This window comes from Magnolia sinica, chromosome 15 (assembly GCF_029962835.1).
Source record: "Magnolia sinica isolate HGM2019 chromosome 15, MsV1, whole genome shotgun sequence".
In the NCBI taxonomy this organism is placed as follows: domain Eukaryota; kingdom Viridiplantae; phylum Streptophyta; class Magnoliopsida; order Magnoliales; family Magnoliaceae; genus Magnolia; species Magnolia sinica.
In genome coordinates this window covers 2,672,947-2,699,559 of record NC_080587.1, presented here as the reverse complement: position 1 = coordinate 2,699,559, position 26,613 = coordinate 2,672,947, and the positions used below count along the sequence as shown (strand labels likewise).

At 40.0% G+C, this 26,613-nt stretch overlaps 1 protein-coding gene across 8 annotated transcripts in view; it reads left to right on the top strand.

The window, feature by feature from the left end:
- The window catches only part of LOC131228031 (putative disease resistance protein RGA3), a 103,044-nt gene that overhangs the window by 6,515 nt on the left and 69,916 nt on the right, over positions 1-26,613 (top strand). For 4 of the 8 annotated variants that reach the window (XM_058223862.1, XM_058223861.1, XM_058223860.1 and 1 more), the window contains 2 exons: positions 2,699-2,965; positions 3,049-3,335. The exons of 3 other annotated variants lie outside the window; for them this stretch is intronic. The gene's annotated coding sequence lies outside the window, so the exon portion shown is untranslated. Of the gene's footprint in view, positions 1-2,687; positions 2,966-3,048; positions 3,336-26,613 lie in introns of those variants that run through there. One more of the 8 variants, XM_058223863.1, reaches the window with a different exon arrangement.

The window sequence follows — 26,613 nt, the reverse complement described above, 5'->3', positions numbered from 1 at the left end:
CAAAGTATCTTGAATGTGTAAATTGGAGAGAATAGTTATATGTCATTGCCATGCAGGAATTAGAAATTTGCAGTTATATATATTTCAAACAAACAACCCCTTTCTGGATATGATGTCAGTTCATATTCTAGGCATTTGCCAGACCTATTACTTGGACACTTACTTTCTGAGGTTTGCCAAGCTGACATTTTGAGACACTTGGACAGTCCTAGACACATGCCACTTCAAAAACTATATGGACAAAGAATCTTAGCAATGTCATAAAAAATGTTGCTTATGGAACAGTTTAATTGAAGCGTGAAAATTCTCTACAAACTTCGTTTCATCATTCTTAGTTCTTTTTGTTATGCAATTTCCTTTGTCAAACCAAAGATTCTTAGGCCTCAAGCTTGCCTCAATTCTCTTGTTGTTGAAGAATTTCTTGTAAGGACTTACTCTCACTTCATTTTCTTTTATAGCTACGATGACCCATGTGACAAAAGAGCGCAAGCTTTGTTGTCCTTTTTACTCTTTTGTTCTTTTGTTGGAGTTCTGATTTTTTAAGAGAATAGGTAATGTTCAGATAATCTGCTAGTTCTTGAAATGATCATGCATGATTTTATGTTTCATTAGCTAATTATTCATTAGTTTAGATTACTAATTTATTTTTATTTGAACTGTGAATATCCTTTTCTAATTTCCTTTGTCTTTGTTGTTTTCATTGTTAGGTTTTTCAACCTTACAACACATATACATGACTTACAATATTTTGAGTGATGAACCTTGCCTTTTTATTGTCTGGCCGACCTTATGATGAATCATGTAAATTTTGTCTTATCCAATAACCAGTGTGGGTTGCATTTTCCTTTTTGGGTGAATGGTTGATCTGATTCATTGGGGTTTTGCTTTAGATCATACTGAAGAAACCCTATTAGCAACAAGTAACAACAACTTAAATCATGGTATCAAAAGCTACCCCAACCTGTAATTTTATATTGTTCTTCTTCCATTGTCTTTTAAAAATAAAAAATAAAAAAAAATAAAATAAAAAAATCTTTCAGGCCTAACTTATAAAAATACCTTTTTTAGATTAGAAGCATAACCCCCTTATTTTTCGGAAGATGGATGCTTTGAGAGCCAAAATCAAGGTGAATTCTAAAACCATTTAAATACAGTAGCACTCTTTCTTTCCAATACAAACATGAAATAGTCTTGAAACATAAATTCGAAAATCCTAATGTGTACTAGGCATGAGTTGAATTTTTTAGTAAGATGTTGACTTAGCTTGAGTTCTGCCTTCATTGTGTTTTCTGTCAAGCTGGCATGAGATATAGATTCCACTCAAATCAAGCTGCCAGTCAGTTTTATGTGGTATTTTTGCAGCAATCAGTTCTGCCCAGCTGCTATTTTAGAACTCCTAAATGTGGTCCAAAGTAGATTTGGACCAAAGTGAGGATAGTTCCATTCCATTATTGATATATGTCTAGGCCCAAATTGAGATTATAATAGTTCCTTGTTCAGCTTCAAAAGCATGGACTCACAACTAGCTGTCATTATGAAATTATGAACTAAAAATGGCGCCACTCATGTGTTGGTCATTTCTTCCATCTTGAGTTAGATTATTGCAGTTCATGAGCATCCCAATGCAACCTTTGAACTTGATTTAAAATATGTTTTTCTTGGCACAATTGCTTACATATGATTATCGTTCAGAAAGAATTTTTCTTCTGTTAGGAAATGCTATCATGGTACCTGTTTCATAGAAGTTATATGAAGCATATCCTGCACATGGCAAGTATATAGGGTGATTGGGACTGTTTGCTGGTTGTCACTACATTGGTGAGCAATGAGCCAAAATGACAGAGATTGGACTGCTCTAATCACCCATTTATGGCAAGTTTCGCCTGTTGAATGTGGATGGATGTTTGTATTTTGAGTTAACTGTAACTTTTCAGCCCACTGATAGGATGGCTACCTAGTTGGATTGCCTTGCCTTTTGGGTATTGGCAGTCCACCTGATGACCACAAAGCAATTGTCCTGATCACTGTACACATGTACCACATATACAGTTAAAAACATATTTTAACTGTACCTTACCACATGTATTGTTGCATTCTACCTTTGTCTAATTTTATTTTTGTTGATGTTTTTTTTTTTTTTTTTTTTCTTTTTGTAATTTGGGTATGTTTGATTTAGAACTTATAACTGAAACGTGCTGACATTAAATATGCATTTCTTTGTGTATTTAGGTCAACCGAAGAACAGCTTGCGGGGCTCTTCCAAATTTTAGAGGTAAATTTAGGCAGTAGAGGGATCAGCACCAAATGGTTCGTGTTGACCTTGAACATTGAATTTTTATAAGAATGCTTGCTCAATGCGTTGTATGTTGATGACTAAATCTCATGGAGAATGTTGCACAAAGGCTTCACATCATTAGAAATTTCAGTCAGAAATAGAATTGACCATCATAGTGTGTAAAAGAAAAACCAAAAGATTAATTAGTATGCTATCTGCTGCATAACATTTACTTGCCGAGACTATTAATTGGCAACAGTTCTATTGTAATTTTTTATCAGTTACATACCAATGTTTACTGACAGACATTTTGAAAGTAGTCCTTGTGTGAAACTGCTTAGTCTAGCTCATTTGAAGTGGCACTGCCATTCAATTTTTCTCATTATGCATATAAGTATTAAGAGATTGTGAGGTTGGTTACAGTAGATGTATGAGGAAACCAGTCAAGTGGAAAATGATGCAGTTGGTGGTATTCGGACAATTGCATCTTTTTGTGGAGAATAGAAGGTAATGGATCTTTACCAAGAGAAATGCGAGGTCCCAATGAAGCATGGAGTCCGACAAGGAATTGTAAGTGGCATAGGCTTCGGCTTCTATTTCTTCGTGGTCTTCTGCACCAACACCCTCATTTTCTATGCCGGTGCTCATCTTGTACAAGATGGGAAGACAACATTTTCCAGAGTTTTCAGGGTAAGTAGAGAATCTCTGCATTCTTCTCATTCTTCTTGTGCTCCGATTTTCATTTGTGGTTGTGTGATGGCTTTCAACTGCAGGTTTTCTTTGCTTTGATAATGGCAGCATTTGGAGTCTCATAGACCAGCGCAATAGCTCCAGATGCAACCATTCACTTTTAAATGTAGGACTGCCATGTAAAAATAAATAAATAAATCAGTGTTTTACTAGTTTAATGGGGCCTTTTATTTTTTATATGGGAAGCATGTTTCCTGCTCAAGTTTGTAAGTTAAAAAATTAACTTTATATGGATTGATGTGTTTATATTGGTGAGTCCAATCTGTATTACTTACTAATGGTATGAATAAAGACTTTGTTATTTTGGCCATTGTCGAATTCAATACCTTGTCTGTTTTTAACACTAACATTTATGGCCATGTCTAAGTTTCGTAGCATATCAATAACTGCAAAAAATATTTCATAGTATTAAAATTAGTTAGTTTATTTGTTGATGGTTGTTTTTGTTTTGTTCTTAATAAGTTGGTGTTTTTTTAAAACCTATATATTGATTTATTTTTTTCGTTTGTCTTCAATTGTTGTTTCTGTTTTGGTAGTAATTTCAGCAATCTAACAAGTATATTTTAGCCCAGGTTACCATGTACTCTGTTTGTGCTATGTTTAGATTCCCTGATATGTAGAAGAGGTAGAAATATGCTTATCTACGTTGCTGCCTTAGTGGCTAATGCATCCAAACGTGCAGTAAAACATACTTGCTAATGAGAATTGGGTTCTCTCCTGTATCTGTAATTTATTCGTTGCTTTTTTCAATACATTTCATGATAGAATCATCCTTGTTGTGGAAGTTATCAATGTTGTTTTTTTAGTTAAAACTGAAACTTCTTTGGCTGACGAGGTTGCATGTCATTAATTTCAATTTTGGACTACCTCTTTAAGCGGAAAGTGCTCACTCCATATGACTGCTGATGCCATTTAAGAAATTGCTGGTCTTCCAGATGAATTCTAGTGTGCAGCTCTTGTTGTAGTCAGTTCTATGTAGCTCCGTTCGCATGGTTTACATGGAAAACATGTGGTCATCATGAATGTCCATCTGATGGGTCACCATGTAGACAGGCCATAGCTGATGCAGGGATGAACGTGATGAGGTCGATCACCGTCTTCCTCAAGGATAACTACTTTGAATCCACGGAGCTTCTCTGAACTCTTCACATAGACTTCTCGAATCCACGAAAAAAAAAGCAATTAAAACAGAAAATAAATTCTGTGTTGATTCACGGTCATTCCCGCCTATTCCGTGTTGATTCACGGTCATGCCCACGCATTTCACTGTCATGCCCCTTCACTTCACGGTCATTTTCGCGCATTTCATAGTCCAATCGCCTCACTTCACGGTTATTTCCATACATATCACAGTCATTCCCGCCTATTCCGTATTGATTCATGGTCATTTCGGTGCATTTCACGGTCATGCCCCTTCACTTCACGGTCATTTCCACGCATTTCACGGTCCAATCGCTACACTTCACCATGAAATGCGTCGATATGACCGTGAATCAACACGGAATAGGCGGGAATGATCGTGAAATGCATGGAAATGACCATGAAGTGAGGCGATTGGACCGTGAAATGCACGGAATGACCGTGAAGTGAAGGGGCATGACTGTGAAATGCGTCGAAATGACCGTGAATCAACACGGAATAGGCAGGATTGACCGTGATATGCATGGAAATCACAGTCATTCTCACCTATTTCGTGTTGATTCATGGTCATTTCGACGCATTTCACGGTTAATTCCCTTCACTTCACGGTCATTTCCATACATTTCATGATCAATTCGCTTCACTTCATAGTCATTTCCATGCATTTTGCGGTCATTCCCGCCTATTCCGTATTGATTCACGGTCATTTCGGTGCATTTCACGGTCATGCCCCTTCACTTCATGGTCATTTCCGCGCATTTTCACGGTCCAATCGCTACACTTCACCGTGAAATGCATCGAAATAACTGTGAATCAACACGAAATAGGCGAGAATGACCGTGAAATGCATGGAAATGACCGTGAAGTGAAGCAAATTGACCGTGAAATGCATTGAAATGACCGTGAAGTGAAGGGAATTGAACGTGAAATGCATGGAAATGACTGTGAATCAAAATAGAATCGTCGGGATTGACCGTGAAATGCATGGAAATGACCGTAAAGTAAAGTGAATTGACCGTGAAATGCATGGAAATGACTATGAATCAAACGGAATCGCCGTGATTGACCGTGAAATGCATGAAAATGACCATGAAGTGAAGTGAATTGACCGTGAAATGCATGGAAATGACCGTGAAGTGAAGGGAATTGACCATGAAATGCATGGAAATGACCGTGAATCAAAACGGAATCACCGGGATTGACCGTGAAATGCATGGAATTGATCGCGAGTAAATGAAATAAGTGAAATTGACCGTGAACTGATTGAAATTGACCGTGAAGTGAATGAAATGGATTTTCGACCATCGACCTGATGGAATCTTGAAAAATAACCAGGTTGGTTGGCTAAAGTAGCTTCTCCTACCCCAAAATCGTATGGGGTATGTCAAGTAACTAATTTTAGTTTAGAAGATATTCTTGTTAAATGAATAAAGAAAGAAATGAAAAAAAAGAGAGAAATTTTTTTTATATACTTATATATACATATTTATATAAATATGTATTAGAGAAAATTGTAGGTAGAATGAAGTTCTCCATGTAAAAAAAATAAGAAAAAAATAAAATAAAAAATAAAAAAAATTTCATAGACTAGCACAAACTACGGTTATAATCCGTAGTTAATGGTAAAATACTTTTGATACATATCGAATACACTTCGATATGTATCGAAAATTGCAGGATTTTTGAGGCAAACTCGCTGGACAGATCTGGACTTTTTTCGATTAATCGAAAGACCTTCGATATATCGAAGTACATATCGAAAGACCTTCGATACATATAAAAGGACATATCAAAATGGCAGGGGCGAGGGCTATGGCTACGGTTATTATCCGTAGCCATAGAAAGCCCCGCGGCCATAAATTCCTGGTTTATTTATTTATTTATTATTTATTATTTATTTTTTTATTTTTTGTTGTTGTAATCCCCACCGCTTTTTGTGGGTCCTATTATGAGGTATGTGTTATATCCAAACCATCTATCTTTTTGACGAACTCGTAGTAAGTGTTGAGACGAAAAATAAGACAGATCTAGCTATCAAGTGGACCACACTGTTAAAGGCTGTGGAGGATTGAACGTCTACCATTGAAAACCTTTTAGGGGGTCACAGAAGTTTTGGATCATTATGAAACTTATTTTTCCTCTTCATCTTGGCCTTTGTGATCTTATGAATAGATTAGATGAAAAATAAATGTTATGGTAGGCCCTAAAAAATTTTTAATGGTGAAAATCAATTTTCCCGCTACTCTTTGTGTTGTGGTCCAGTTGATCTTTGGATATGATTTTTTTTTTTTTTTTAATAATGCTCCAAAATGATCTTGAAATATGGATGAACGTTGTGAATATAATAAATACGTAACTGTGGGGCCCATGTAACTTTGATATCTTTTGAATCGTTCGTACAACTCGGAGTTTGAGGAGCGTCAATGTTCATCTTCGAGCACCACTAGAGGTGTGCATTTGTGACCCGATCCGACGGATCCGACCCGATCCGGCCTGTTCCAGCGACGGCCATGATTGGGCCTGATCGGGTTGTGGTTTCCAAATCCGACTTTTTTTCAGGTCGGGTCCGGATAGACCTTTGTCCGGACCGACTCGACCCAGATACCCGAACTGACGGGACCCGAACCGCACCGAACAAACCCAAACCGATAGGCGAGCGGGTAATATAAAATATATTTTTTATTTTTTACCCTAATTTTCCTAAAAATGGATGGACGATGTGGATGAAACATATAAATTGCATAAAATATGTTGATCAAGTCATGAGGACCCCGATGAAGGAAAAAAATAAATATCAGCTTGATCAAAAACTTTTATGGCCTACATAATGCTTTTAATGGTCAAAATTCATTCAACACTGTTTTCTATAATGTGGTCCACTTGAGATTTCAATATACCTCATTTTTTTTTCTAATGACTTAAAATGATCTATAAAAATAGATGGAGGGCATGGATGAAACACATACATCATAATGGGGCCCACAGATCACGGACGTCTGGTGGCCAGGAGAGTAGCCAGTCCGTTTCCAGTACAGCGTACAACTGTAATATGTCTGGCCTCCTCGAGCTACAGGCGCTCCTCAAGCTCCGTGCTGTGCGGACGGTTCAAAGGAGATCAAAGTTATGGCCCCACAGTGATGTATTTATCATATCTACACCGTTCATATACTTTTAGAGATAATTATAGAGTATTATGCAAAAAATAAATAATATCCAAAGATCATGTGGCCTACACCACAAATAGCTGCAGAGACTGATTTTCACTGTTAAACCATTCGTGTGGTCCACTCGATAGTTTAGATCCGTCTTATTTTTCGTTTCAAGCCTTAAGACGAGCTTGGGAAATGGATGAACGGTTTTGATATAACACATACCCTATGATTAGATCTACAGACCTTGCTCACTTGGATTAAAAAATCACCCTGTACAGCTCTGTTTGTGTGAAAGGCAAGTAGTTTAATTTTCGTGCACTGCACGCTTAAAGTACAATAAAAACGTTGTATACGTTAGATTGGAAGTTCTTTCATACCCATGTGGGGCCCACTTTGATGTGTATGTTTTATCTAAGTCGTTCATCAATTTTTACATATTATTTTAGCCATTGAGTATAAAAAGTAGGTATATTAAAGGTTAAAGTAGACCACACCACATGAAACAACTTAATTAAATTTATATATCGGAATTCTACCCAACCTGGTCCGACTCGATTTTCCTAACCGAATCGGACACTTGCTCGAGTCACGAAAACCATGCATTGGATCTGTCCGAATCATGTGACCCAGATCCGGGCACAGATCGGATCGGATTCGGGTCAAGCTTGTAGATTTTTGGATCAGGTCGAGTTGAACCTAATCCGATCCGTCCAGGACCGATGCCCAGCTCTAAGCACCACCGATCCGCTTGAAGGAAAAAGCAAGGGCATTTTCAACCTTTGGCAAGTCGTCCGTACAGCTGGGGCATATTCTTGTAAGGTGTAATGAGGTGGGCTCCGTCTCGTAAATGGGCCATAAATGGGTCGTACAGTTGTAAATTTCCCCAAACAAAATCCTGGTGGCCCATACCTAAAAGGAGCAATACAAACTTTTAGGTATAATGTGTGATCCATCATGTTTTGTATATGCCATCCAACCCAGTAATCACGTGAATCCCAGTAGCATGAAGGGACATAACAAAAATCAGACCATTATAAAACTCAGGTGGACCACACCAAGGTTTTGGGATGATTGCACGTTTCTCTGTGTGTTGTCAGCGTGAATATTGGGTCGCATTGATTATTCGTATCCATACTGAAAATGATGAGGCAAACAAGATCCACGGTTTGGATTCTGCATAACACATCACGGATGGCCTCACAAAGCTCGAGTATATTTGGACGTGGGCAGCAGCGATATTTGGACCCGTGCATTCCCGGCATGTGTTTGGCTCACCTGATAAGCTGAGTGGCTCAAATTTCCTGAGTTTTTCTGACCACACATGGCCAATTACTGGGCCGCATTTTGCCTTTTGGTTGTCGCCTGACCTACCAATCAGCGGTCCATGTGGTGTGTTGAATGTGGACAGCTGGCAATTTTTGGACACATGTAAGGCCCACTTAATGAGTTTACTCACCAGATTTCTTCGGTTTGCATAGCCCACACGTGTGCTGACACGTGTGGCACTGCCCTGTCCCTGCTTATGACCGAGTCCAGCGGGCCATGGGCGATGAAACGGTAGGGCCAGAAGATCCAAATATGATAGTACCACATTTGCTGTGTTACACGTGGCAGGGTTGTCTTTTAATCAGGAGAGCCCATCTAATGGGACCCGTTAGGGATGGAAATAATTTAAGATAGGTATAGATAGGATGATCCTGTTCATTGAAACAGTGGCCTTTGAGTCGACGGTGGAGAAGAAGGGAACGGGATTGGCTACTCCCCCTGACACCAGCCAATGGCTGATGGTCGGTGCTCCGTGGGCCCCACCATTATGTATGAGTTTCATCCATGCTGTCCATCTATTTTTACATATCATTTTACAGTATGAGACCAAAAATCAGATATATCCCAATCTCAAGTGGACCACATTACAGGAAATAGTGTTGAATAAGCGTCGACTATTAAAAACATTTTGGGGGGCCATAAAAGCTTTGGATCAAGCTGATTTTTGTTTTTTCCCTTCATCTGCGCCTGTATGACCTAATCAACAGATTCAATATAAAATAAACAGTACAGTGGGCCTTAGGAGGATTTTAATGGTGGATATCCAATCAATATTTTTTTTCATGTGGTGTGGACTACCTGAGATTTATTTACCTCTTATTTTTTGTATCAAGCCATAAAATGATATTTAAAAACGAATTAACGGAATGGATGAAACACATACATAATGGTAGGGCCCACAGAGCACCGACCACTAGCCACGGGGCAGGTGGCAGGGGCAGTAGCCAATCCGTTTCCGGAAAAGAAAAGCAGTTAACAATGAACATTAAATGCTGGAAAGTGAGGATACGGAGTAGTGGAATGTGGACGCGGATTGCGTCCTACCCCCGCCCGGACGGGCAGGGCTCTGTGGGGCCCACAGTGATGTAAGTTTTTTATTCACTCCGTTAATCGTTTTTCTCCTATCATTTTAAGGTATGTTGGAAAATATTATGCAGTTATAAGTCTTAAGTGGACCACAAAGTGGAGATTGAAATTCCACCATTAAAAAGTTTTTAGGAGCCGGAGAAGTTTCGGATCAAGCTTATATTTGTGTTTTCGCTTCATCCACATCAACATGACCTTATTAATAGGTTGGATGGAGAAAAAACATCACAGTGGCCCTCTTAAAAGTTTCAACGGTGGGTGTCATTATCAGTGCAGCTTCCTTTGGTGTGATCCACTGGAGCTGTGGACCTGCCTCGTTCTTTAGGTCAAAATTTAAATTTATCTAATAAAAGGGATTAACTGCGTGGATAAAATAGTTACAGTACTTTAGGGAGAAATTTACGACTGTAGGACCCATTTATGGCCCATTTACCAGACCAAGCCCACCTCATTTTACCTTGCAAGAATTAGGAGAAATTTAAGACTGTAGACCTCACCTTTTATCCGGCTCTGTTTCATGAAAGAAGACAAACTTTGTTTTGCAACTTAGACCTGCACGTGCGGATTAAGAATTTCAGGACCAAAATACCCCTCCTTTTTCCATACTCTTTTCACCGCATTCGTTTCAGCGTTGCTTTCACTCTCCTTGACGAAAAAAAACAGGTGCTTCTAGCCCTACAATATCTTGGAACGAAGTACAAGGGGTTTTCTTCTTATTTTCTTAACTGAAATCTTTGTGAAGCATCTAGATATTCATCTAGATATCGTAATTCTACATTTGCCATTTTTCATCTTGGCTAGGGTTACGTGAAATCCCACGAACTTGTTGCATCTCCTTGAAAAGGTTCAAAATATTCCCTCACTCCAAAGCACCTCTCTTCAACCTGCATTTGACCAGTACTACGGCAGTCGGAGATACAGATCTTGAAAAAAAACACTACACTTGTACAATGGAATTGCATGCGAAGTTTGGTCAATTCCATGTGTTAGGCTTAGTTAATTTCATGTGTTAGGCTCGGTTAATTTTATGCGTTGATCGATTGAATCTATGTCAAACTTGCTCAATTCAATTTGAAGCTCACTCAATTCCATGTTAGGGCTCACTTGATCTCATGTTAGGCTCGCTGAATTCCATATTTACCCTGCTCAATTTCATGCTAGGATCGCTTATTTTAATGTTTGCCCAGCTTAATTTCATGATAGATAAGGTCAATTTAATGTTTGCCGTGATAAATTTCATGCTAGGATCGCTCAATTTAATGTTTTCCTAGCTTAATTTCATGGTAAATAAAGTCAATTTAAAGTTTGCTTCGATAAATATCATGCTAGGATCGCTCAATTTAATGTTTGCCTCAATTTAATTTTGGAAAGATGTTGTATTATACAATGTATTAATTTCATTATATACATCGTTGAATATACATTGTACGAGGTTTACACTAATCTTGGAGTGCAGAAAATTTTCATGTCTGTGCATTTCAGTCCGAGTTCCTTCTCTAATCACGCTGGCCTTGGGAGGGTTGATTGACTACAAAAGGGTCGATTAAAACTATGTTGGGTTATCTTGCTGGTACTGAAATCATTATGCCAGCCAGCAAGATAACCCAATATAGTTTTAATCGGCCCTTTAGCAATCAACTCATCGCTCGGATCAACCCTGTCAAGGCTATCATGATTAGAGAAAGAACTCGGACTGAAATGCACAGACATGAAAATTTTGGTGCGTGGGTGGATGTATAGCATACTTTGTAACTTTAGTGGATGATGAAATAAACTGTATACTGTCCCACTGTATTTTCAGTTTGTCTCGCTCAATTTCCAATTTAGCCTGCTCAATTTCCAGTTTACCTCGCTCAATTTCCAATTTGTCCCGCTCAATGTCCAATTTGTCCCACTCAATTTCCAGTTTGTCCCGCTCAATTTCTAGTTTCACTCGCTCAATGTCCAGTTTGTTACGCTCAATGTTCAACTTGGCCCGCTCAATTTCCAGTTTTTCCAGCTCAATTTTCAGTTTGGCCCGCTCAAGTTGCAGTTTGGCCCGCTCAATTCTAGTTTGTCCCACTCAATTTCCAGTTTGGCCCGCTCAATTTTCAGCTTGTCCCGCTCAATTCCCAGTTTGGCCTGCTCAATTTCTAGTTTGGCCCGTAGTATGTCCATGCCGTCCATCCGTTTTTCCATCTAATTTAAGCGGTTTAGCCCTAAATTGAAGCATATCAAAAGATCAAGTGGATCATACCATGGGAAATAGTGGGCGTAATGATTTCTACCGTTGAAACCATAGTTGGGAGGATTTCACCTTTCAAAATTCCCTGATAGCTGGTACTTTTGGAGAGATGCAGTTGATTATATCATACAGAAATGCTGATTTATTGTGGGCCCTATTGTCAATGGAGCATAAATATAAAATCATACTGATTGATCAATCTTTGTTATCCAATCAATCTTCTTCTTTATTGTCTATGATTTTTCTAAGATTATGGTTTCTACAAAAGTTTTGGTTTCAGTTGATTGTGGTGCTTTTTGGATCTTTTCTTATTTTTATATTTTTAGAGATTCAATTGTGTTTTTAATAGCTATTGGTTGAGCTAATCTAGTATGCTTCTCTCTCTTGTGGATCTTTAGCCAGGTATGGGGCTGACTTAATATGAGATAATATGACAAATATTAATATGATATAGTGATTTAGCTATATGGGATTGAATTCTATTTTTGGGGTTTTTTTTTTCCTTGTAAAGGATTGGAATTTATTTTTTTTGGTTATCTTGAAATGCATAACATTTTTTGGAGTTTGAATGTCGTGTTCTTAATATCTTGCATTACTGTAACTGTTGTGGGCTTTGTTTGGTTTCTATAGATTATAATTGAGTTGTGAAGAATATGATTTTTTTTCTTTCTCAATTTTGATTTGTGGAAATGTTACTAATGTGATCTTTGGCTTGTTTGGGTTGATTCCCATGTTTTGATGTTTTAAGAATGTCATTTTTATTTTATTTTTGTATCTTTGGCTTGTTTGTGTTGATTTCCATTTTTTTTTACTTTTGAAAAATGTATATGTTCTCATAATATTTAGCTTGTTTGTGTTGATTCCCACGTTTTAATTTTTGAAGAATGTGTGTGCATGTGTTTGCATCTTTGGCTTATTTGTGTTCATGTCCATGTTTTGATTTTTGAAGAATGTGTGGTGTTGGGTATATTTGGCTGTTTGACATGTTCTGTTATGCCATGTTCTAATTTTTGAAGTGTTTGTTAAAGCTCATACAACATACCATTCAGGTTTTAAGGAGTTCTACATGTGGGGGCCATTGTTCAGTTTTCCAAACTACTGATGGTTGCCTTTAGGGACCACGAAACAGCTTAAGATTCCTTAATTGCTGCCCTTCTATTCGTTGACCACCCACAGAAATGTTTGGAATTTAAAGCTTGTACAACATACATTTTGGGTTGCAAAGCTTGTACAACATACCATTCAGGTTTGTACAACATACCATTCCTTAATATTTGTACAGAATACCATTCAGGTTTTAAAGCTTGTACAACATACCATTCCTTAACATACCAGTTCGTGGGATTTCACGTAACCATAGCCAAGATGAAAAATGGCAAATGTAGATTAATGATATCTAGATGGATATCTAGATGCTTCACAGAGATTTCCAGGAAAATGAGAAGAAAATCCTTCGTACTTTAGTTCTTCGTTCCAAGAGAGTGTAGGGCTGGAAGCACCTGTTTTTTCGTTAAGGGTAGTGAAAGCAATGCAGTGAAAAGAGTATGTGAAAAGGAGGGGTATTTTCTTGAGAAATTTAGGATTGTGGACCCCACCTTTTATCCAGCTGTTTTTATGAAACAATACAAACTTTGTTTTGCAACTTATACCTACACGTGCGGAGACTGAATTTCAGGACAAAAATACCCCTCCTTTTCAGTTTGTCCCGCTCAATTTCCAGTTTGGCCAGCTCATTTTCCAGTTTGGCCCGCTCAATTTTCAGTTTGGCCAGCTCAATTTCCAGTTTGTCCCGCTCAATTTCCAGTTTGTCCCGCTCATTTTCCAGCTTGGCCCGCTCAATTTTCAGTTTGGCTCGCTCAATTTTTAATTTGTCCCGCTTAATTTTCAGTTTGTCCCGCTCAATTTTCAGTTTGTCCCGCTCAATTTTTAGTTTGTCTTGCTCATTTTTCAGTTTGTCTTGCTCATTTTTCAGTTTGGCCCGCTCATTTTTCAGTTTGTCCTGCTCAATTTTCGGTTAATTCGCTTCACTTTACGGTCATTTCCATGCACTTCACGGTCATTCCCGGCGATTTCGTGTTGATTCACGGTCATTTCCATGCATTTCATGGTCAATTCCCTTCACTTCACGGTCATTTCCACGCATTTCATGGTCAATTCACTCCACTTCACGGTCATTTCCATGCATTTCACGGTCAATCCTGGCGATTCCATGTTGATTCACAGTCATTTCCATGTATTTCATGGTCAATCCCGACGATTCCGTGTTGATTCACTGTCATTTCCACGCACTTCACGGTCATTTCCCTTCACTTCACGGTCATTTGCATGCATTTCACGGTCAATTCCAGTGATTCTGTTTCATTTCACGGTTAATTCCCTTCACTTCACCATCATTTCCATGCATTTTTTTTCTAAACAAACAAGTTAAAATATAGGACTACTCCATTACAAGTCGTATTTTGTATCAAGCAATTTATTTGGAAGAGGGAAATCCAGCATATCTTGTTAGCTTAAGGGGATGCATTGGAATTTCTTTTGCCTTCAACACAAATGATCTGCACTCAATTATAATTAATTTATAAGGAACTTATATATTAATCAGGTTCGTGTTAGGTCAAGCAACCCAAGACCTCAATTCGAGCTCAACCCAAGTTTTATCAGGTTGGTGTTTGTATGGCCCAACCCTAAGACCAAACTCGATACATCCTGCCCAAGCCCAACCTAATGTCAGGTCGGCCACAGGTTGGTCGGGTTGAGCCCGCCCAACTTTTGGCCCTAAAATCATATATGGTACGTCAAATAACTAATTTTGGTTTAGAAGATATTCTTGTTATATGAATAAAGAAAGAAATGAAAAAAAGAGATAAATTTTTTTATATGCTTATATATACATATTTATAAAAATATCTGTTAAAGAAAAATGTAGGTAGAATAAAATTCTCCATGTAAAAAAATAAAATAAAAGAGAGAAAGAGAAAAAGAGAAAGAAATAAAGGATACGGATACGGTTATAGCTACGGTTATAATCCGTAGCCATAAATCGGGGGGTGGAATCGCGGAATCCACAATTGATCACCGATTGGGACAGCGACTTGCGGTGGAATCGCGGGAGCTGCGATTGATCGCATATTCAAGGCAATCGGAGCAACTAAAATGATACTAATCATTGTCATTAAATAATATTTACTAATCAATCCTTGAATCTTTAGTTACATTGACATTCAAAAATAAATAATAACAACATACATTAAATTTTAAGAAATTTTCAAATAAACAAAAAGAAAAGTCTTCAATCTTATCTAATTGGTCATGCCCCTTCACTTCACGGTCATTTCCACGCATTTCATGGTCCAATCGCTTCACTTCACGGTCATTTCTATGCATATCATGGTCATTCCCGCCTATTCCATGTTGATTCACCGTCCTTTCGGCGCATTTCACCGCCATTCCCCTTCACTTCACGGTCATTTCCACGCATTTCACGATACAATCACCTCACTTCATGGTCATTTTCATGCATATCACGGTCATTCCCGCCTATTCCGTGTTGACTCACGGCCATTTCGGTGCATTTCACGGTCATGCCCCTTCACTTCACGGTTATTTCTGCACATTTCGCGGTCCAATCGCTTCACTTCACGGTCATTTCCATGCATACCACGGTCATTCCCGCCTATTTCGTGTTGATTCACAGTCATTTCGGCGCATTTCATGGTCATGCCCCTTCACTTCATGGTCATTTTAACGCATTTCACAGTCCAATCGCCTCACTTCATGGTCATTTCCATGCATATCACAGTCATTCCCGCCTATTCCATATTGATTCATGGTCATTTCAGCGCATTTCACGGTCATGCCCCTTCACTTCACGGTCAGTTTCATGCATGCCATGGTCATTCTCGTCGATTCCGTGTTGATTCACAGTCATTTTGACGCATTTCACAGGTACGCCCCTTCACGTCACGGTCATTTTCGCGCATTTCACGATCCAATCACCTCACTTCATGGTCATTTCCATGCATACCACGGTCATTCCTGCCTATTCCGTGTTGATTCACGGTCATTTCGACGTATTTCACGGTCACGCCCCTTCACTTCACGGTCATTTTCGCGCATTTCACGGTCCAATCGCCTCACTTCACGGTCATTTCCATGCATACCACGGTCATTCCCGCCTATTTCGTGTTAATTCACAGTCATTTCGGCGTATTTCACGGTCACGCCCCTTCACTTCACGGTCATTTCCGTGTATTTCACGGTCCATTTGCCAAGATTTGCGGTCATTTCCATGCATATCACGGTCATTCCTGGCGATTTCGTGATGATTCACAGTCATTTCGGTGCATTTCACAGTCATGCCCCTTCACTTCACGGTTATTTACATGCATTTCAAGGTCCAATCGCCTCACTTCACGATCATTTCCAAGCATACCACGGTCATTCCCGGTGATTCCGTGTTGATTCACGGTCCTTTCGACACATTTCACAGTCATGCCCACTTCACTTCACGGTCATTTCCGTGCATTTCACGGTCCAATCACCTCACTTCACGGTCATTGTCATGCATTTCACGGTCATTTCCGTCTATTCCGTGGTTGCTGTATGATCTGAAGGAACAACAAGCATGGTTACAAATCGCCTCATTTCACGGTCATCGAAGATTCGATATATTGTAAACCATTCGATATATATGCACATACAAATCGAAGTTTAATCGATATATCGAATCTTCGATATCTTGATGGAGTATCGATACAATCGATAATTCTTTTCGGAAGAGCAGTGTGTCTCTGGACAATTGAGGAACATTTTCGATATATTGAAATTTAGTCGATATATCGTCTCCTTCGATATATCGAAATGTTGTCGATATTATCGATAATTCCTTTTAAAAAAGCATTTTGTCTCTGGACATTTTCTTACCATTTTCGATAAATCGAAATATAGTCGATATATCGACACATGACATCGATTTCAAGGCGATGTATCGTTCCATTGTAACGATGACTTAGTTCGATAACATCGACTAGAGTTCGATGTTATCGACAACTTAAGCCCGATGTAATCGATTAGAGTTTGTAACATCGAAGCGTACTTTTATTTTTTCCTTACAAAAATTCAGTGGATTCTATTTTTATAATCGTCGAAATTTCTTCCTTCGATTTATCGAAACTATCTCGATATAATTGAAAATTTGTTTTAAAACATTATTTCATCTCTGGACAGTTTTGGACTAATTTCGATATATCGTCTGACATTCGATATATCGAAATGCAGCAAATGTCGATATATCTTGTACTATTTGATATATCGAAGGGTAATTTTTACTCTTTTTTTTCTAAAGTTTTTTTTTTTTTAAAGGTTAGTTTGTTAGTACACACCCATGTCGGTACACACTCCATGTTATCCACCCTCACTACGGATCGATATGAAGACCTCAAATCGTGTAAATGAACATAAGTTCTTTAGAGACTTGTGGACCTTTTTCGATATATATAATCCTACTTTGTCGCACTCTCTCGTCCATTAACATCTCCTGCACCCCCATCTGTATGTAAACCGGGCTCCTTGCTAGACAGATGGTGGCCCACCTCCTCCACCTGGAATCCTTCACCAGAACATGATGGCGACCCTTTATCTTTGAATCGATGGAGTAACATACCCTCTAGTACATTATCATTTCCTTTTGCCCCTTCATGAAAATCAAGACTCTTGATTGGTGGAATAACATACCCTCTAAATCACTACCGTCTCCTCCCCCTTCATGCAAATAGAGATTCTCAGTTGGAAGATGGTGGCCCACCTCCTCCACTTCAGATCCTCCACCAAATGTTATTGAAAAATGACGATCGATGAGTTCGATCGTGCTTTTAAGATATTGAATGGTCTCTGAATTAGGCAATTAACCGTGATTTGAAGCAAATTGACCGTGAAATGCATGAAATGACCGTGAAGTGAAGGGAATTGACCGTGAAATGCATGGAAATGACCGTGAATCAACACGGAATTGTTTGGAATGACCTTGAAATGCATGGAAATGATCGTGAAGTGAAGAGATTGGACCTCGAAATGCGTGAAAAAGACCGTGAAGTGAAGGGGCATGACCGTGAAATGCGTCAAAATGATCGTGAATCAACACGGAATAGGCAGGAATGACCGTGATATGCGCCGAAATGACCGTGAAGTGAGGTGATTATGCCGTGAAATGCGCAGAAATGACTATGAAGTGAAGGGGCATGACTGTGAAATGCGTCGAAATGACCATGAATCAACACAGTTCCCTGTTGATTCACAGTCATTTCGATGCATTTCAGGGTCATGCCCCATCACTTCACGGTCATTTTCACACATTTCACGGTCCAATTGCTACACTTCACGGTCATTTCCATGCATATCACGGTCATTCCCGCCTATTTCGTGTTGATTCACGGTCATTTCGGCGCATTTCACGGTCATGCCCCTTCACTTCACGGTCATTTCCGCGCATTTCACGGTCCAATCACCTCACTTCACGGTCATTTCCATGCATATCACGGTCATTCCCGCCTATTTCGTGTTGATTCACGGTCATTTTGGCACATTTCACGGTCATGCCCCTTCACTTCACGGTCATTTCCGTGCATTTCACGGTCTAATTACTACACTTCACCGTGAACTGCGTTGAAATGACCGTGAATCAACACGGAATAGGCAGGAATGACCGTGATATGCATGGAAATGACTGTGAAGTGAGGCGCTTGTACCGCGAAATGCGCGGAAATGATCGTGAAGTGAAGGAGCATGACCGTGAAATGCACCGAAAGGACCGTGAATCAACATGGAATATGCGGGAATGACTGTGATATGCATAGAAATGACCGTGAAGTGAAGCGATTGGACCATGAAATGCGCGGAAATGACCGTGAAGTGAAGGGGCATGACCGTGAAATGCGTTGAAATGACCGTGAATCAACATGTAATAGGCGAGAATGACCGTGATATGCATGGAAATGACCGTGAAGTGAGGCGATTGGACCTTGAAATGCGATGAAATGACCGTGAAGTGAAGGGGCATGACCATGAAATACGTCGAAATGACCGTGAATCAACATAGAATAGGCGGAAATGACCATGATATGTATGGAAATGACCGTGATATGAAGCGATTGGACCACGAAATGCGTGGAAATGACCGTGAAGTGAAGGGGCATGACCGTGAAATGTGCCGAAATGACCGTGAATCAACAAGGAATAGGCGAGAATGATCGTGATATCCATGATAATGACTATGAAGTGAGGTGATTGTACCGCAAAATGCACGGAAATGACCGTGAAGTAAAGTGACATGATCGTGAAATGCGCCAAAAGGATCGTGAATTAACATAGAATAGGCGGGAATGAATGTGATATGCATGGAAATGACCATGAAGTGAAGCGATTGGACCGTGAAATGCGCGGAAATGACCGTGAAGTGAAGGGGCATGACCGTGAAATGCGTCGAAATGACCGTGAATCAACACGGAATAGACAGGAATGACCGTGATATGCATGAAAATGACCGTGAAGTGAGGCGTTTGAACTGTGAAATGCGTCGAAATGACCGTGAAGTGAAGGGACATAACCATGAAATGCGTCGAAATGACCGTGAATCAACACGGAATAGGAGGGCATGACCGTGGTATGCATGGAAATGACCATGAAGTGAAGCGATTGACCGTAAAATGCATGGAAATGACCGTGAATCAAAACGAAATAGCTGGGATTGACCGTGAAATGCATGGAATTGATTGTGAAGTAAATGAAATGAATGAAATTAACCGCGAAGTGATTAAAATTGACCGCGAAGTGAATGAAATGGATTTTTGACCATAGATCTGATGGAATCTTGAAAAATTAACCAGGTTGGTTGGCTAAAGTAGCTTCTCCTACCCCAAAATCATATACGGTACGTCAAGTAACTAATTTTGGTTTAGAAGATATTCTTGTTAAATGAATAAAGAAATAAATGAAAAAAAGAGAGAAAATTTTTTTATATGCTTATATATACATATTTATATAAATATGTATTAGAGAAAATTGTAGGTAGAATAAATTTATCCATGTAAAAAAATAAAAAATAAAAAATTTCATAAACTGGCACAGACTATAGTTATGGCTACGGTTATGATCTGTAGCTATTGGTCAAATCATCTTCGATAGATATCAAATACTTTTTAATACAGTATCGAAAATTGCAAGATTTTTGAGGCAAAATTGTTGGACAGTTCTGGACCTTTTTCGATTAATCGAAATACCTTCGATACATATCGAAAGACCTTCGATACATATAAAAGGACATCGAAACGACAGGGGCTACGGCTATAGCTATGGTTATAATCCGTAGCTACAGAAAACACCGTAACTATAAGCTCCTGGTCTATTTATTTATTATTATTTTATTTTTTACTATTGTAATCCCACCGCTTTTTGTGGGTGCTATTACGAGGTATGTGTTATATCCAAACCGTCCATCTATTTGACAAACTCGTATTAAGACTTGAGACGAAAAATAAGACAGATCTAGCTATCAAGTGGACCACACTGTAAAAGGTTGTGGAGGATTGAACGTCTACCATTAAAACCCTTTTAAGGGTCACAGAAGTTTTGGATTATTATGAAATTTGTTTTTCCTCTTCATTCAGGTCTTTGTGACCTTATGAATAGATTGGATGGAAAATAAATGTTATAGATTGGATGGAAAATAAATGTTATGGTGGGCCCTACAAAATTTTTAATGGTGAAAATCAATTTTCCCGTTGCTCTTTGTGGTGTGGTCCAGTTGATCTTTGGATATAAATTTATTTTTTTTTCTGATAATGCTCCCAAATGATCTCGAAATATGGATGAACGTTGTGGATATAATAAATACGTAACTGTGGGCCCATGTAACTTTGATATCTTTTGAACCGTTCGTACAACTCGGAGTTCGAGGAGTGTCAGCGCTCGTCTTCGAGCACCACCGATCCGCTTGAAGGAAAAAAGCAGGGGTATTTTCGACCTTTGGCAAGCCATCCGTACATCTGGGGCTTATTTTTGCCAGGTGAAATAAGGTGGGCTTGGTCTCGTAAATGGGCCATAAATGGATGGGTCGTATAGTCGTAAATATCTCTACTTTAGGCCCACGGAGCCCTGCCCGGACGGATTACCGTCCCGGCGGGGGTAGGACGCAATCCGCGTCCAGTGGAATGTTGAGCATCGTTTACAGTCCGCTCTTTACTGCAGAGGCCCACCGAACTGAATGGAATGCTGACTTTTAGACGGTGTGGAATTCATGGTGGGCCCTCTCGACAGAAGTCTTATTTCTCGCACCTTTACTGCAGAGTTAAAATCCATCCAGAGTGGGTCCCACTGTTTGGACGGTTTGGATTAGGATACATGCCACGTGCGGAAGCGGACGCCGAGTTCATGCGGAAGCCTTTTATATAAGTTCCTGTGCAAGGATGCTGGGTGGGGCTACCTTGATGTTTTTGAGAAATCTACTCCGTTCATCCTGTCTTGCGAGCTAATTTTATGATATATGACCAAAAATCTAAAACTAAAGTGAGCCACACGAGAGTGAAAATTGGGGATAGAAATTCCTACCGTTGGAAGGTGTGAAAATTGGTAAGGAAATTCCCACCGTTGAAACCTTCCTGGGATCCACCTTGATGTTTTTATGCCATTCAAACAGTTTATAATGTCATTACCACTAGAATGAAGTAAAAAATATAAAAAACTAAGCCTGATGCAAAACTTGTATGGCTACCAGATTGTTTCAAGGATTCTCACTGGAATCCCTCCTGTTTCCTCTCGTGAGTTTTTTTTTTTATGAATGCAATTTTTGGTTGCATGTCCTATCATGAGCTATTAAAACGAATGGACGGAGTACATTTCTCGTAAATATTTGGGAGGCCACCCAGCATCCTTCCGCATTAACTTCGTGCAAGAAGCTTTGGCAAGAAATCCGGCGTCCGTAGGTAGCATCACGTGTACGACCACACCGTATCAAAATCGAAGATGGATTGGCTACTCCCCTGCCACTAGTCGGAGGCTGGTGGTTGGCACCCCGTGAGCCCCACCATGATGTATGTGTTTCATCCATGCCGTTCATCTATTTTTCCATATCATTTTAGGGTTTTTACTAAAAAATGAGAGGGATATAAATCTCATATGGACCACACCATAAGAAAACAATAGTGATTGGACATCCACCATTAGAATCATCCTAAGGCCCACTGTACTGTTTATTTTGACATTCAATGTCACGCCCCAAAATTCAGAAGGCTCGAACTTGAATTTCAGGACTGTGAGTCGACTTTAAATAAAATATACGACACAACCTACATTATTTCCATGCATATTCAAGGCAATCAGAGTAACTAAAAGGATACTAATCATTGTTATTAAATATTGTCCACTAATCAATCCTTGAATCTTTAGTTACATTGACATTCAAAAATAAATAATAACAACATACATTAAATTTTAAGAAATTTTGAAACAAACAAAAAGAAAAGTCTTCAATCTTGTCTAATTGACTCTTCATACACAGACCCTCTAAAACAATCTATAAGGGTGTGAGCGCGACGGCTTGTATGGTCACATCATTCTCAAAATTGAAAATTCTACTTTAACACCAATACAACTCAATAAAATAAATATGATTAATTACGAGTATTGAATCGACATTTTATATGACACCAATAACAAATCATCTAAAATCCTTTTTGGTTCAATCCAGGGTAGAGCATCCGTATGTGTGGATCCTTTTAGGGAATGACCCTCGGCAGAGCACCAGTGTTGATCCTTTTAAGGAATAACCCTCGGTAGAGCACCTACTGAATAAACTTTTAGAATAAATACTAAGGGCAGAGCACCCATGTGTGTTGATCCTTTTAGGGAATCGCCCAAGGTAGAGCACCTGTGTCGATCCTTTCGGGAATGACCCTGGGTAGAGTACGCATAAACAAATAATATGATGATCCTTTTAGGTTAGAGCACCCGTAAATTGAAACACATTCTTCATCATGTAATAATAAGGAAATAGTTGTAATTTAAGCACGTTACGATAAATAAAATGAAGTTAATTAATAACTTAAATAACTATCTCTACAATATGCATCCAAGAAATCAAATTAAATAATATGTAACTAATGACAATGATCAAATAAATTTAATACCTAATAAATAATCAAATCAATGTATATGTTAACCTAAAATATTCAACAGGGAAGATCACTTACCTAATTTAGTGTGACATATCCCATGTATGGCTGGATTAGGTGAGAAGATTTAAAATCGATACAAATGCGGTCCATTTGGCCCAGATGACTTTTGATTTGAATCAAAATGGTACTTCATGTAGATCATTTGGTGTCTACTTGACAAAGGAAATGTTGAGTCTTCAATGGCGTCTTGTATGCGATAGATATCAACGTGTCGTTTGTTCTGGATGGCTCAGATGAGTCCCACGGGCTGAAGGAAGGTGGATTTTAAAGCTTCAATGAACTTGGTTAATGGGTATTGTGGTTGGAAGCTTGCAGATGTCGCACATCTTTTGTCAAGTTTGAAGAAGAGTCGACATTATTTTCGGTTGAAGTCTGATACTGGAGCTAATAGTGGGTTGATGGCCAAAGATGTAAGACCCGTATCCTAGCCCATACCATTCCGTGGACTTTCGCTGTCCACTCGATTGAATTCCGGCGACCCGCGATCTGTTATCGGCAGTTGCACGCAACCTTGAGTTGTGTCCCGTATTCCAGAGTCGGCTCGACCCGAGACTTGTACCCTAGCGACCGTGCCATCATCGTGGTTCCGACGCCGCGTCTCGCACGCCGAGGCGGTACCTGGGTCAGGAGATGTGGGCCCGCGTTCAATTCGAGGAAACGCCGCGCGTTTACAATCCCAAGAGAGAACATGTCAAATCAATCCCATCAATCTCATCGATCACCACATCATGTCAAGTACAATCACCCCTCCCCTAAAGTCAACTCTCTCTCTTACAACCCATACATATTAAGTACACATCCATCACCCATCACCCATCTCTCACCCATCACACCCATCCTCCTCTTTTACAATCTCTCTCTCTCATCTCTCTCTCCCATTTTCCCAAGCAAGAGAGAGTAATCGTCCATGGCTTCCATGAGAGAAGCTAGGTGTGGCCCACTCCCTACCACCCAATCCCACCCTCCAAAATTGATCCCAACCGTTGAAATTGTACCTTTGAAGTTCTAACATGCATTGGTGGAAGAAGGAAGGGGAGATCAAATTAGGTGGGTGCTTTTATTTGTAGATTTTGTATTTGAGGGCCCACATTTGTAGGACCCATCTTAATGTATGCATGTATAGGGAGGGCCCATAGTGGCGGGGCCCCTCCCCTCTCTCTCTTTCTCTCTCTCTCCCTCTTTCCCATGTTTGATGGCCCACCTTAATATGCATTTGATCCACGCCGTCCATGCATTGGACCCCACCGTAATGTATCTTAAAATCCCAACCGTCCAGCAGCTGCTGGATGGTGGGTACCTACCATGATGCGTGTGATATCCACACCATCCATCTAATGGTGGACCCCATTCATATGGGACGCACCTTGATGTTTATATGTAATCCACCCCGTCCATGCAGGGAACATGGGGCCCACCATGATAATTTGCTAAGTACAGCACGTTGGACCACCGTGGGGTATCTACAAAATCCCAGCCGTCCTCTGGAAAGTGGACCTACAGCAAGCAGCTGATGTGCTGCGTCAGCTAGTTCCATGGGTCTGACATAAGGTACGTGTTATATCTAACTGTCCTTATCTGGGTCCACCCTTCTAACTGTCCTTATCTGGGTCCACCCTACACGTGTGACACGTGTAGGTGGTGGTACCCGCCTTGATGTATATGTTTATCTGCACCGTCCAAGGTGATGGACGGTGCTGTGAACTCCACTTTGATGCATATATTATATTCTACACCATCCATCTTTTTGGCGCGTGTGGGCCCACCCACACGTGCGGCACATGTGGGATGGACCCACCTTGCATATATGTATTTTTCATCCAGGCAATCCGTCCACATCTGGACAATGGATGCTGGATGCATTCTCAACTCATCTATGTTATATTATAAGATAATATAATATAATATATAGTATAATATTATAATATAGTATAGTATATATATAATAATATTTTAATATGGTGGTCTCACGTGGGACCCACCTTTATTGCACGTGCATGTGCTGTGTCTAGCCGTCCATCAGGGACGGTGATACCCACCTGTGATGTATTTGTTTTATATTCTACGCCGTCCATCCCCATCTCAACGTCAGTGTTTTGATCTACACTGTCCATCAGGGATGGTGTGACCCGCTAACGGGTGGGTTTTGATCCACATCGTCCATCCATAAATGAAGCAGATTCAAATCTTTGGTGGGCAACGCATGTGGACCCACCCATGAGGTATATGTTGTATCCGTACATCTCTGGCCCGCCATGATATATGTTTCATCCATACCGTCCCTCAGTGGGCCCCATGACGTCAGCAGTACTATGGGTCTGCTGATGTCTGTGTTACATCCAAGCCATTCATCCAATTGGCAAGCCCGTCTTAAGGGCTGAGACTAAAATGAGGCAGATCTATCAGGTGGACCACACTGTAGAAAATAGTGGAGAGATGAACATCTACCATTGCAATCCTTTTAGGACTACAGTAGTTTTTGATCAAAATGATAGTTGTTTTCCTCTCAACTAGGTCTTGGTGACCTTATGAACAGACTGGATGGAAAATAAATGTGATGGTGGGCCTTAGAATTTTTAAACGGTGAAAATCATCATCTCCACTGCTATTTGTGGTATGGTTCAGATGATCTTCGATCTTCATCTCCGCTGCTATTTGTGGCGTAGCCCATCTAATGTGGCCCACTTGATATATGAGGCCAGTGCTGAGACTCATGGGCGAGGCCTGATATGATGTATATATGGTCCATATGACGTGGCCCATTATAATATGTATGTGGCCCACTATGGTGCGACCCATTGTGATGTATGTAGCCCACCGTGACATTGCCCGACTTGATGTATTTATGGTCCATCCATGAGGCCACCCTGATGTATTTGTGGCCCATCTGTTAAGGCCCGCTTGACGCTTAAGAGACCCATTGATGCGTCCCACCTGTGATGTATTTGAGGCCCATGGGTTGCGGCTCATTGTGATGTACTGAGGCACATGGGTCGTGGCCCGATCTGATGTGTATGAGGCCCAGGTGCAGGGCCCACCTGTTATGTATTTATGACCCTTTTTGGCGTAGCCCATTGAGTTATATATCAGGCCCAATGTAATGTTTTTTTGTAACCCATTTAGTGCGACCCATCATGATGTATATTAGGCCTTTGTGTGAGGCCATGGGCCCACTATATGTTTGGCTTTAGTTCTATGTAAGCCACTCCCTGGGAGCAATGTTGGTTGAATGTCTACATTGATGGGCAATGATGGTTGGATGTCCACATTGTGACCTTCCCTTAGGCCAATTCCGATTATTGAGGCCGAGTATCGAGGCCGATTCCGATTGTCGAGGCCGATTGTATACGTCGATCCTGATTGTCATGGCCGATTGTTGATTCCGATTGACGTGACCGATTTGTCGATTCTGATTATCGATCGATTTCGATTGTCGTG